The sequence below is a fragment of the Carassius gibelio genome, chromosome B7 (genome assembly GCF_023724105.1).
Source record: "Carassius gibelio isolate Cgi1373 ecotype wild population from Czech Republic chromosome B7, carGib1.2-hapl.c, whole genome shotgun sequence".
NCBI lineage: Eukaryota > Metazoa > Chordata > Actinopteri > Cypriniformes > Cyprinidae > Carassius > Carassius gibelio.
Window position 1 is genome coordinate 22,086,414 of NC_068402.1, and position 11,256 is coordinate 22,097,669.

Below are 11,256 nucleotides of genomic sequence, written 5' to 3' on the forward strand. Positions count from 1 at the left end.
GCAAGAACCGAAACTACCTACACCAGAGCGTTATGCAGGTGAACCAGAATTTTGTAGAACATTTCTTACTCGATGTTCGATGCACTTTGCCCTGCAGCCTCAGACGTTCAACCAAGAGCTATCCAAGGTGGTGTTCATACTAACGCTATTATCCGGGAGGGCGGCTCTCTGGGGAACGGCGGTGTGGGAGAACCAAGACCCATGCTGCGCCTCGTTCCAGGCACTCTCCCAGGAGATGAGGAAGGCTTTCGATCGGGTGGCGGCGGGTAGGGAGGCGGCCAGACTACTCGCCGATCTCCGCCAAGGTCACAGTTCGGTGTCGGAATATTCCATCCAGTTCCGCACCCTGGCTGCAGAGTGCCGATGGAACGAGGAGGCGCAGTGGGACAGATTCCTGCATGGGTTGGCTGACCGTATCCAGAGGGAGATATACAGGCTGGACCTTCCCTCTACTCTCGATGGACTTATCGAATTAGCACTTCGAGTGGATGCTCGCCTTAGCAAGATGGGCCGTTTCCAACAAGACCCTCCAGTTCGCGGCATGGAGACCAGACGTCCTGAAGTCCTGGATACGGTCAGTTCCTCTCACGACCCGGAGCCCATGCAGGTGGGGAGAGCTCGGCTTTCCCGGGAGGAGAGGGAATGGCGGAGGTCCCAAAGACGGGCCACTTCGTTCACTCGTGCCCGTTAAAAGACCAAGCCCGATAGTAACAATGAGGCTACTATCGGGTGGGATCTCCACCGGGAAGACCTCATCCTCACCATCATCAGCTACTCTCCTTCAGGTAAGATTAAGGCGGGCAACCAACACTCATGACATCCGGGCTTTACTGGATTCATGGGCGGAAGGTAATTTTATTGATGTTGAACTGGCTCACCACCTACACGTTCCTATCACCCCCCTCACACATCAGATTTCTGTCAGTGCTCTCAATGGACAACAACTTCCTAACATTACTCATACCACTGAACCCATCACCCTCATCACCTCTGGTAACCACACTGAGACTATAACATTCCTCCTCATGCATTCACCCCTGGCACCCATTGTTCTAGGACATCCTTGGTTCACACGTCATAATCCCAGAGTTGATTGGGGGCACAGTTCCATTTCCATGTGGAGTAACGATTGTTATAAGTCTTGTCTAGTGTCTGCGTGTTCGTCTGTACCTGTGTCTGTGTTCCAGGAGGAGATGGTGAATTTGTCTAACGTGCCTAGGGAGTACCAGGACCTGAGAGAAGTGTTCAGTAAGTCTCGTGCTGCTTCTCTTCCTCCTCATTGTCCCTATGACTGTGCCATAGATTTAGTTCCAGATGAGTCTTCGCCTAAGGGCAAGTTATGTTCACTTTCTGTTCCAGAGAGGGAGGCTATGGAAAAATATATTTCTGATTCTCTAGCATCCAAATTCATTAGACCTTCCTCATCTCCAGCGGGGGCGGCGTTCTTTTTTGTGGGGAAGAAGGATGGGTCTCTGCGACCGTGCATTGATTATCGAGGGTTGAACAACATCACGGTAAAGAATACTTACCCGTTACCGATGATGTCTTCAGCTTTCGAACGGTTGCAGGGAGCATCCATCTTCACAAAATTGGATTTACGTAACGCTTATCACTTGGTTCGCATAAGGAAGGGAGATGAATGGAAGACCGCATTTAATACCCCCAGAGGGCACTTTGAATACCTGGTTATGCCCTTCGGGCTTTCCAACTCGCCCGCGGTCTTCCAAGCACTCGTCAATGACGTGCTGAGAGATATGGTTGATCAATTCATATATGTTTACCTGGAAGACATATTGATCTTTTCCTCGTCTCTCCAGGAACACATTCAGCACGTCAGACGAGTGCTTCAGAGGTTGCTAGAGAATGGGCTTTTTGTCAAGGCGGAAAAATGCGTTTTTCATGCACAGTCTGTCCCCTTTTTGGGGTACATCGTCTCGTCTGAAGGAGTGCGTATGGATCCTGACAAGGTTAAGGCTGTGATAGATTGGCCAAGTCCAGATTCCCGTAAGGCCCTACAGAGGTTTCTGGGATTCGCCAATTTTTATCGACGTTTTATTCGTAACTTCAGCCAACTAGTCGCTCCTCTGACCACCTTGACCTCCCCCAGAACGACGTTCAGGTGGGCTGATACAGCAGAGCCTGTATTTGCCAAACTTAAGAATCGCTTTGTTTCGGCTCCCATCCTCGTTGCCCCTGATCCATCACGTCAGTTCGTGGTGGAGGTCGATGCGTCAGAGGTGGGGGTAGGAGCAATTCTTTCCCAACGTTCTTCCACAGACGATAAGATTCACCCTTGCGCGTTCTTTTCTCATCGTTTATTTCCTGCCAAACGCAATTATGACATTGGTAACACAGAGTTGTTGGCAGTCAAGTTAGCACTGGAGGAATGGCGGCACTGGCTAGAAGGGTCAGGGGTACCTTTTATCGTTAAACCGATCATAAGAACCTAGAATATATTAGAACTGCTAAAAGACTCTAGGCAGGCTCGGTGGGCACTTTTTTTCCAGCCGTTTTGACTTTTCTCTTTCGTACCGCCCGGGTTCCAAAAACATCAAACCCGATTCTTTATCTCGCATTTTTGACCATTCCGAACGCCCGTGCACTCCCGAGTGTATTTTACCCGAGACATTAGTGGTCTCCACTCTCAGATGGGAGGTCGAATCGAAGGTCATGAAGGCCTTAGAAGGGGTAACGCCTCAGCCCGATTTCCCACCGAACCGGTTATTTGTGCCCGAGGAGTATCGGTCTGAAGTCATTCAGTGGGGTCATTGCTCCAGTATAGCCTGTCATCCAGGAGTTAATCGTACCAATTTTTTGGTTAAGCAATGATTCTGGTGGCCGTTAATAGCTTGTGATATCCGTAGTTTTGTTTTGGCTTGCTCTGTTTGTGCCACTGGTAAGACGTCCAACCGACCCCCTGATGGGTTACTACATCCGCTTTCAGTCCTTTCAAGACCCTGGTCCCACATCGCTCTAGATTTTGTTACCGCTCTCCCGCCCTCCCAGGGCAAGACTGTCGTTTTGACGGTCGTGGACCGGTTCTCGAAGGCGGCTCATTTTATCGCCTTGCCCAAATAACTGTCAGCCAAGGAGACAGCGGTTACTGTCATAGATCACGTCTTTCGTTTACATGGCCTCCCGATGGACGTGGTCTCCGACAGGGGTCCCCAATTTGTGTCCAAATTTTGGCAAGAGTGTTGTAGATTATTAGGGGCGACGGTTAGTCTCTCTTCGGGATTTCATCCCCAAAGCAATGGTCAATCAGAGAGGGCCAACCAAGATCTGGAGAGAGTATTGCGATGTTTGGTTTCCAAGAATCCTTCCTCTTGGAGTCAATAACTCCCCATCTACGAGACGGGCCTTACTCCGTTTGAGTGTAGTTTAGGTTACCAGCCACCAGTTTTTCCCTGTACGGAATCCGGTCTAAGCCTCCCTTATACGTCGTTGGTCAAAAAGTGTGGCTTTCTACTAAGAACATTCCTCTCCGTTCCGTCTCTAATAAGCTTGCTCCCAAATTTATTGGCCCGTTTCCTGTCACCAAGATCATTAGTCCAGTGGCAGTCCGCCTCAAACTTCTTCCCACGTACAGGAGAATTCACCCCGCCTTCCATGTCTCTAAAATCAAGCCCGTGTTTTGGGCACCTATTAATCCGCCTGTCCCGGTTCCTCCCCCGCCGCGTCCCGTAGATGGGGAACCCACTTATTTGGTTAACCGTATTCTGGGCTCGAGAAGGAGGGGACGCGGATTTCAGTACCTGGTGGACTGGGAGGGTTACAGTCCGGAGGAGAGAAGTTGGGTTCCTGCTAGAGACATTCTGGATCACTCTCTGATCGATGATTACAATCGTCAGGTAAGACCGTCAGGGAACGCCAAGAGGCGTTCGTAGGGGAGGGGGTACTGTCACGGTTCATGAATTCACTCTCTCTCTCTCGTCTATAGTGTTGTTATGTGTGTGTCTATGGGCGTGGTCACTGATAAGCGATGATCAGCAGCGCCAGCTGGTTTCATTTGTTTGTGGCCTATATAAGTGCAGTAACTGGTGTTTCATGTTGTCAGATCGTTGTTTCTCCCTGGTGTGCTCCCGTACCTGTTTCTTGTGTCCTAGTCCCTGCCTGAGTCTTCCTGTTGTCATCGTCGTCTTGGATCTTCACGCTTCTCTGGATTATTACTTTCACCTTCACGAGGATTGCGCACTCACCGGGATTCGAGGGATCATCACCGAAGCAGCACCATCATCGTTGCCCACCGAGGTCCCTGTGTCACCGTGCCATCTGCCTTGTGTCCTTCCTGTGTCCTTTTCTGTGACTTCCTGACTTTTGAGCTTGGTTAATAAACTCGCCTGGCGATTACATCCTGTCTCTGTGTTACGTAACGGGCAAGTGCGTCAAATGTTTAATTAATCTAATTAACACGTTAAATTACCAGCCACCAATCAGAATTGAGGTATAACTTTTCTGCAAATACTGTATCTATTTTAGGCTTGCAATCAGGGTTAGGTGCTTCTACACTCTTGTTAATCAGCTAGCATTTCCCACTGATTTTAGGAATAAAGTATTGGTAAGGATAGGTTTAGGGGTAAGGGGTTTGTGGGGTTTGCGGGTATGCTATCCTTTCAAGGGCAGTGTGAATATCCTTAAAAACTACCAAGTTCTTTGACCAGTAGAGGCAGGCTCCATGGCAAATAGAAACTAATGTACCTTGAGTATTCTTAGATTTTGTGTCATGTGCCTCTTACATCAGTGTTTGATGTGGGCAAACAGTGGGGGTGTCGAGAATTCAGCAAAGCCCTACACCTATGTCCCTGGTGATCGTCACATCTCCAAAGTCCCTCTGAATCTAAACGCTTTAGTATTATCTGTAAGGGAAAGCTTAGCAAAATGATTAGATGGACTGGAACAAAGGAAACATTTGACAGAAAGAAATGTAGCACAAAGGGTATCCCAAATCCCAGATAAGATATATCTTCATCTTGGCTTTAAGATACGTACGCAGCTGCTTCAGGTTACAAGTCTTTGAGAGGGGGAAAAAGTGGCCATTTGCTTATCTTATATGTTCATGAAGGCTGTGGACTAATCTTGAGTTTGGGAAACACATCTGATTAAACAGGGAATTCCTGGATTTGATAAGAAGGACAGAACTTCTAAAAAAGGAACTGTAAAGATTCCTCAAATGTATTCAATCTTTGATGTGGCTTTCAAGCATCTCTTTGCTGTACAAAAAAAAATGCAAAAAAAAGAAAGAAAGAAAAAAAGAAGAAGAAGCCTTTTATACTGTTAGAAAGAGGAAAAAATAATTTATTATTTTGAATATTCTTTTCAATGAAGAATCCTGAAAAAAAAAAAAAAAAAAAAAAACTGCTGCAAATTGAGGAAAAGGTAAAGGTATGCTACTGCAGCTACTGTATGCTACTTGAAAAAGAAAACTAAATATTATTGCTCATTCTTTCACAATCTTGTAAATAGTGTATCACAACAGAAACCTTTAATATATATTTGAGATATAAATGAGATTTTAGTTCGGCTTTAAATAAAGCTTTCCACTTTTCATTCTAAACCTGTGAGCAAGAAAGCCTTATTGGAAAGACAAAGATGGCAGTCATCACATGAAAAGATTGTAATTTGGTGAGCAGTGTAATCCAGTTACACATTTAGGCTTCGCTGGATAAACATCTGAGGTGGATCGTTGTTGGTGCCCAGGGAGTCGATTGTGAAGCCAGTTTAGTAATGACTTGTTTCATTGCCATGACAGCCTGGCACAACTAAAGACAGTTTATCCCCTACCTTGGCTGTCTGAAGTGATTCTCAGACCCAAACGCACACTCATCACGCTGAGACCAATCATCTCCCCTGAGCCCACATGCAGACTTTGCTTAAACAAATAGAGAATAATTGAATAAATCCTAAGAGTTTATTGCAATACGCTTATGGCTAGACACTGATCTGATGTAGATTACACCACATTCAAAACGAGTCTTTTTGTGTATCAAATAAAAATCAGTGTTTGTGCTATCGTGATGAAAACTTTGATTGGGAACTATCCAGTATCTGACGCTCTTAGATTCTCAGAATAACATCAGTATCACATGCAAACACATAAAAACACCTCACCACTGCATGATTATTGAAGCAGAAGCGGTCATTTGCCACAGTGAACATTCTGAGGGGCAAGCCAGGGACTCAAGTGGAAAAAAGGGCCCTTCTCATATTTATTTATTCATTTTCTTTTTCAGTTATTATAAAAAGATAAGCTTAAATATGTTAGGGGTGTGTGATATTGAAAAAAATATATATATATGCATGTTTTCTGCGATTTTATTGATAACGATAATAAGATTATATTTTGCTGAGTGTTATTGTGCTGATATCTTAAAGGTCCCTTTCTTCGTGATCCCATGTTTCAAACTTCAGTTAGTGTGTAATGTTGTTATTAGAATATAAATAATATCTGTAAAATTATAAAGTTCAAAGTTCAGTGCCAAGCGATATATTTTATTTAACAGAATTCGCCTCCATCGAACAACCAGTTTGGACTACATCCCTCTAGTTCCTGCAGTAATGACATCACTAAAACCGTTTTTTTGACTAACATTTAGCCACATGAATACACAAAAGGGGGTGTGGTCTTGTTGCGCTCCGACGGAGAAGAGGAAGAGTTGCACTTGTGTTTGTCGCCATGTCGTTGAAACGCTGTTATTTTCATCTCGGAGTCCAATCACCTTTGTTTGGCCTTCTCAGGGACGTACTTAGAGATCAATGGTTACAAACTCGTTTCCCGAAAATTATAATCCACATGTAAAACTATGTGCAGCTCATTTTGCTGAGGACAGCTTCCTCAATCTCAATCAGTTTAATACCGGATTCGAACAAATATTATTCTTGAAAGATGGAGCAGTTCCCTCTTTGTCTGGAGAAGTCATTGTTTATGTACCACCACCGGTAAGTGTATTTTATTATTATTAAGTTGGTGCGTTTAACAGTTTCTATAACTTATTACACTAAGGGCAATGCTGTTTAGCTTTGTTAACTAGATGTTAGGGCTGTGTCAATAAAAACACTCCTGTGATTATAAGTACATCTCCAGCACGTGCGTTCAGATCAGGATTGCCAGGTTTTCAAAACAAATCCTGCCCACTTGCTTCTCAAAACTAGCCCATTCGCATTTCCAAGAGGGCAGCGAGTGCTCAGCTGCAGTCAAATCACAACACAGTAACCGCTAGTCAAAACAGAACTCGTTACGTATTTCTGAAGGAGGGACTTCATAGAACAAGGAAGACATCAGCCCGTTTTTATGACAGTTAAAACAGTGGTATACAGATTGTGAATTGTGTGAAAAATAATGTTTTTTTTTTTTTTAAACGCGAAACATGAACATGTTATATTGCACACTGTAAACACAATCAAAAGCTTCAAAAAGGCACGAAAAATGAGACCTTTAAGGACTACGGTGGATAGCTGAAGCCTAACGTTTTTGATATTATTTTATTTCATATAAAATTGTTCTACACAGTACCAGAAAAGGGTTCTTCAGCTTGTAACAATATCAAAACCGTTTTTAGTGCTAAACAGAACCCTTTTTATAGGGTTCTATAAAGAACCATGCTTTGAAAATGCTATATAGGAAATCAATGGTTTTATAAATAACATTTTTAATGATAGTTTATTTTTATTTATATTAGTTTATTAACATATTTGTATCATTATTAATATGATCTGTACAGTATGTAATATTAATTAATATTGTTTTTTACCTCTCTATCTGCCAGGTATTACAATATCATGCAATGTCTGTTAGGGTTTTACATAAAAACAACAACAACAACAACATGTCAGCTAGGTACTTTTTTTTTTTTTTTTTAATGATGTACATTTATAGCAAAAATGACAGTGCTCTGACAACAGTTAGCAGAATGTATTAGCAGAATACATGAATAAATGACAATTCAAATTGAACATAAATAAATGCATAACGAAGTAAAACAAAATAGAAACTGGAAATAGAGAAATGAAGACCAAGTTCGAGTGAAATACTGTCATTTCATAATTCTCTATGATGCCTGTAAGTCCATCATTATGTGTGATTTGGGTGTGATTGAGAGGAAGTTTCTCTCTGCAGATGGTGAGGTTGTAGGATGTGACAGCATCTGAAATACACAACTGAGTTCAGAGTTACAATGTGTCTCCTTCCATTTGTTTTTGTAAAAAAAATAAAATAAATTACCATAATTTAAATATTTTTGATACTTACTTAGGGGTGAAGAGGAGAGATGTATCCTTAACTGAACAGGGCTGGACACACTTACATGTTCACTTAAACTGAAAAGAGAAAAATACATGATTTGCAAGAAACCAGTTACAATAAAAAAAAAAAATATATATATATATATATATATATATATATATATATATATATATATATATATATATATATATATATATATAGACATTTTAAGAAAGAAATCATGTACCTGCTACTTGTTTTGCAGTCTGGGTAGTTGGATATCTTAACTCCAGAAAATCAGTAGGCCTAATGAGCCATCTTTGTGTTAACTAATAAGTAATTATTATTATTTTTTGTTTACAAAATCTAACAATATGGATTATAAATTCAATGTTTCTGTTACTTACTTAGTGAAGAAGAGGAGTATCCTCAGCCAGAGCTGCTCACTCTTACATGTGATCAAAAAAGAAGAGAAAATAATGTTTGTTTGAAAACCAGATATAAATTTAATGTTACATTTGTATTTAAATTTAAGAATTCAAAAATAATTAACCTGTTGAAAGTGTACTGACAGCCTGTATCTGGATCACTGAACTCCAGAAACTAAGTAATGACGTGCTTTGACAGTTACAGATTGAAAAACAAAAGGACAGGAAAAAAGAACCCTAAAGTGTGCATCGTCTTTTAATTTATTCAGTCAATTAGAGTAATAAGACATTTGGGCTTTTACCAAGCCAATGAAATCTGTACTGACAAAACTCATCTTTGCAATGCAGAGAAAACACATTAGAAGGGGCATTTAGATGTATTTGCACACTGTTTAAAGCAGGATGTATTTAACCTGCAGTTACAAATGCATTAATACTGTTTTGGCATATAACTTGAATACTGATATCTAAAATATATTAATTAAAATATATAAATAAAATATACATTCAGTTTTGAATTAAAACCACCAGTAGATGGTGCAAGTCACTGTTAATAAGTGAGTCATTGAGTATGAACCAAATCATATAAACGATTGATTGCTCTTTTGTTGTTTTTGATTGCTTCCATTGTCCTCTTTTGTAAGTCGCTTTGAATATAAAAAAAAAAAAAAAAATTGTCAGCCTTCGCATGAAACTAAATATAAATACATACATTTCTGCACCCATGTCTGGAATTTTGTGATCATTCTAAAAGCATTTTAACAAACTGAATCATGCAGTGAAATAAGTGCACTGGTCTAACCTAGACTTCCTATTGCCTTAAACTTTAGCTAACATATATGGTAGCTAGGTAGCAAGACAAAGTAACTATATTTGCCTTCTGTCTTTTGCATATCACCACTCACCTCCACAGCAAGACAAACACAACAGGAAAGGGAGGGAGGGCTTCACTTCCGCTGCTCTGTCTGTCTGTGACTGTTATGTTCTGATCAATGTGTGCTACACTGCTGTGCTGCAGAGATGCAGAGGGGAGAAAGGCATCGGAACATTTCCCAGTCCGTTTCCCAGAACGTTAGATTTTTTATTTGTTTGACAGGGAAAGCTGTGTGCGAACAGAAGCATAGACATATATTAATTTATATAAAAAAAAAATAATAATAATAATAATCACCTCAGACAAAAGAACACTTTCTCTCGAGGTAGAAACGGGCAGGTGCTCAAACCCCTTTGATGTTTATGTGTGCATGTGCCTGGTGAAGTGGAATGAAAGTGGCTTTGACCTCATCAGTCTTAGGGGTGTGATTTGTTGCCACTGTGTGTAAGAAGAATAAGAATTTGCTGGTTCGCTGGGTATTTTGGGTCTGATCTTTCTTGGTTTCTTTTGCTTACCACCAATATATCTCCGTGGTGACTCACAGGAGACGTTCACTGGTTCTGTCCGGCTCATTTTCCTTTCAATTCTCTCCTCACCTTCTCCTCCTCCACACTCACTGGGAGCTCATACTAAGGTGTGGATTCTACTACAGAGTTTGTTTGTTTGTTTGTTTGCCTGTGTTTGAATTCTTGTGTTCCACCTGTTTTTATTTACCCCAGAAGGCATACAGTAGAAAACTTTCCTCTTTGGAATGCATGAGTCAAAAAACATCTTTTTGTGATGCATATGATAATAGGCGTCACTAGGCCTTTTTTTGGAGGCTATAGCCCACCTAAACATTTTGCAGTTAGCTCAAAAAACTGTACACAAATTTGTGATTGCCTCAGTCCCCTTTAAACTCCATATGAAAATGGCAGCTCCTTCCCGTCTTTCAGCGTGTTCTTCAGTCCACATTCTGCAGAGCGAGGAACAGAGGAAAAGGTGTGTGTTTATCGATAGATTTTTAAGATATCTACATCTGTGCAGTTCTTTGTAATACATGCAGTTTATAAAATATCATGTGGGAGCAATCGGTTTTCCATTTGATGTAAAGTTTTCGCTGCATTCACCCCTAATCACACCTCATCACAGCTGTTACCTCAAGCGAAAATTAAGTCTTTAACACATATAAACACATACTATATAAAATGATCATGTTGCCCTTTTAAATGAAATGTTTCACTTTTAATATGAAACATTATTTACAGTGCATTGGGCAAACATTTGAATAGTCAAGCTAGAAAATGGGTTGTTCTAGAAATGCTAACAGGTGTGTGTGTGTGTGTGTGTGTGTGTGTGTGTGTGTGTGTGTGTGTGTGTGTGTGTGTGTGTGTGTGTGTGTGTGTGTGTATGTGCGTGTGTGTGTGCTCTTGTTTTTGTGACATATCAGGACACAACTCTGTATAATGACATGGGTATGACACAGGTATTACAAGGAGAGGGTGACTTATGAGGACATAACCTATGTCCCCATTTTTCAAAACGCTTATAAATTATACTGAATTAGTTTTTTGAGAAAGTAAAAATGCACAAAGTTTCCTGTGAGGGTTAGGTGTAGGGTTGGTATAGGGCCATAGAATATACAGTTTCTACATATATAAAAACCATTACACCAATGGGACAAATGTGTGTGTGTGTGTGTGTGTGTGTGTGTTTGCATATGATGCTCATTTTATACGTTTAAATAGCTTCTGCTA

At 41.2% G+C, this 11,256-nt stretch overlaps 1 long non-coding RNA gene across 1 annotated transcript; it reads right to left on the bottom strand.

Annotated features, from left to right (window-relative positions):
- Window positions 1-7,579: 7,579 nt before the first annotated feature.
- Window positions 7,580-10,886, bottom strand: LOC127962757 (uncharacterized). The gene is made up of 3 exons (XR_008154630.1): window positions 8,466-10,886; window positions 8,246-8,313; window positions 7,580-8,154 (listed from the first exon to the last, which is right to left on the bottom strand). It is a non-coding gene; the product is annotated as an uncharacterized LOC127962757 (long non-coding RNA).
- Between the last annotated feature and the right edge of the window lie 370 nt (window positions 10,887-11,256).